General features: G+C 35.9%; 1 protein-coding gene across 1 annotated transcript in view; it reads right to left on the bottom strand.

Annotated features, from left to right (window-relative positions):
• The window catches only part of LOC106882675 (uncharacterized), a 48493-nt gene that overhangs the window by 37187 nt on the left and 8438 nt on the right, over positions 1-2868 (bottom strand). The window lies entirely within an intron of this gene.

Raw genomic sequence — 2868 nt, 5'->3', positions numbered from 1 at the left:
TGTGTGTGTGTGTGTGCGTGCATATAGATAGATAGATAGATAGATAGATAGATAGATAGATAGATAGATAGATAGATAGATAGATAGATAGATAGATAGATAGGTAGGTAGGTAGGTAGGTAGGTAGATAGATTATCTGAAGTGTAAATAGGTGTGTTGTTGCTGGCGTTGTTCTTTAACCACTTGGTGGAATCTCAACGAGTAACTCTGAGATCATAAATGTTCTAACCGTCATCATCCCGTCTGTTATGTCGGATCACATTATCTAATGCAAACTGTTTTTGTATAAGATGTTAGGGTATGATCTGAGGGTGGCTTTGGCCAAATATAGTCGCAGGCAGTGTACGGCCACAATCGAAACTGTGGTGGACAATATTCTTATGCTTTGCGGTGTTCCGTAGCAGTTCTTAAGGGTCCGAGTTCAAAACAAGATTAATTTTATCTTTCGCCCTTCTTGGGTTGAAAACATAAATTACGAGTAACGTATTGGGATTGATCTGTCTAGCTTTCAACAATGGACGACATTATGCCAATGTTTGAAATCAATAATCGAATGTACCCTCTTTCCCCAAATGTGAATTTTTGGTACACATCACGTTAGAAATTTGTATTAAAGAACATAGCTTTATGCCCTTAATTCAGATTTCACCAAGGTCCACTTTGTCTTTCAGTCGTTAAGGGACCATACAATAAAGTAACCAGTTAAATCCTGGTCTTAATATGATCTACAATACTAAGGCGGCGAGATGACAAAATCGTTAGCATGCCGAGCAAAATGTTTTTGCGGCATTTCGTTCGGCTTTACGTTCTGAGTTCAAATTTCGCCGTGGTCGACTTTGCCTTTCATCCTTTCGGGGTCGATAAATTAAGTTGCGTACTGGAGTCGATGTAATCGACTGGCCTCTCCCCCAAAATTTCGGGCCTTGTGCCTAGAGTAGAAAGGATTAGTGATAATACAATATACAATAAGGCGGCGCGATGACAAAATCGTTAGCACGCCTAGCAAAATGATTTGCGGTATTTCGTCCGTCTTTATGTTCTGAGTTCAAATTCTGCCAAGGTCGACTTTGCCTTTTATCCCTCTCGAGGTCGATAAAGTGAAAAATAATTGAGCTCTGGGGTCGATGTAATTCACTTACCCCTCCACTGAAAATTGCCGGCCTTGTGCCAAAATTTGAAACCAAAATTGCAATATCTTTAAAGCGGCGAGCAGGCAAAATCGTTAGCCTGCCGGGAAAAATGCTTTGCGGCATTTTCTTTGTCATTACCTTCTGAGTTCAACGTCCGCCGAGGTCGACTTTGCCTTTCACTCCCTCGGGGATGTAATCGACCTAACTCCTCCCCCAAACTTACTGGTCTTGTGCCAAAACTTAAAACCAATATAATCTGCAGTAATTCACTGGAATTAAATTCAGTATCTAAATACAGAAGCAGTAAGAAATATAAAGTTAAAATACCCGTAATTATAACCATATAGATGGTACTAAATCATAAGTAGAAGCCAGAGGACAAATGATATAATGCACTTTTCACGTTTTATACATATTTTTATACATATTTATAAATTTGCTCTTTTAAATATATAGCTTTTCTTACATTTTAAGCAATATATCAACTTTTTTTTCTTTCTAAAACGACACCAAGGAAGAAGGAACTAATAAGAAAAATATGCAAGCAATGTTAAATAGTACATTAGACGGAGAAACTGCAGAATATAGCAGACCTTACATTCTCATTCTTCAAACTGGAGTCTATAATTAAAACTAAACAGATGTGAATAAATCATAGCCAGAAACTAGAGGCCAAATTAAGCTACCCTATCGTTTCCGTTTTTATCCATCAATTCCGTTTAGTTTATTTCTTTTTATTTTTCTAAATTTCTTCTTCTTTACTGTTTTTCATTTTAATTTTACTTTGTGATATTATTTTTTGATACTATCTGTTATATTTCAGTTTTCTTCCTTATTTTGTTGGCTTTTTATATTTAAATGGTGAACATTTATATTTTTAAACTCTGTTTTACACCATAAGGTATGCAATTTATACACTTTACTTTCCTATCTTTCATGGTATATATTTTTTAAAAAAACGAATGTTGCGAAAGACAATTTCAGCTAAGAACACTGAAAATTACAACCATTGTCTGACATGTATTACATGCAGCCATATTCGATGAGGACATTGAATATCGGTTTCAAATTTTGGCACAAGGCCAGCAAGTTCGGAGGAAGAGTAAGTCGATTTAATCGACCCCCAGCCCTCAACTGGTACTTTTCTATTGACCCCGAAAGGATGAAAAGCAAAGTCGACCCCGATGGCATTCGAACCCAAAACGTAAAGATGGACGAAATACCACTAAGCACAGTTAATATTGAAAATCTGTGTCCAAAAATTTTACATGGGAGCTAAGGACAGACAGACAGACAGACAGACAGACAGACAGGTAGACATTCAGTAACACTGAACAGTAGAAAATGGCGTCGTTACCGTTATTTGTTTATCTTTATATTCAGAATTAGTACATCTAAAATAACAGAACTTCCACTCTTATTTCTAGTAGGTCGGACAACCACGTAGAGAATGCCTTATTGTCTGGCGGTGGTAGAGGACACTTCTGGTCGTCTCCTTCTTATACAAAAGCATACGCATATATACGTATGTATGTATGTATGTATGTATGTATGTATGTATGTATGTATGTATGTATGTATGTATGCATTATGTAGGTAGGTAGGAAGGTAGGTAGGTAGGTAGGTAGGTAGTTATTTATGTATTTTTGCTTCTTTATGTATGTGCGTATATATGCAAGTATATATATATATATATATATATATATATATATATATATATATATATATATATATATAT

This window comes from Octopus bimaculoides, chromosome 24, assembly GCF_001194135.2.
Source record: "Octopus bimaculoides isolate UCB-OBI-ISO-001 chromosome 24, ASM119413v2, whole genome shotgun sequence".
NCBI lineage: Eukaryota > Metazoa > Mollusca > Cephalopoda > Octopoda > Octopodidae > Octopus > Octopus bimaculoides.
Note: the sequence above shows the minus strand (reverse complement) of the source record. Positions and strands in the feature narration are given on the sequence as shown.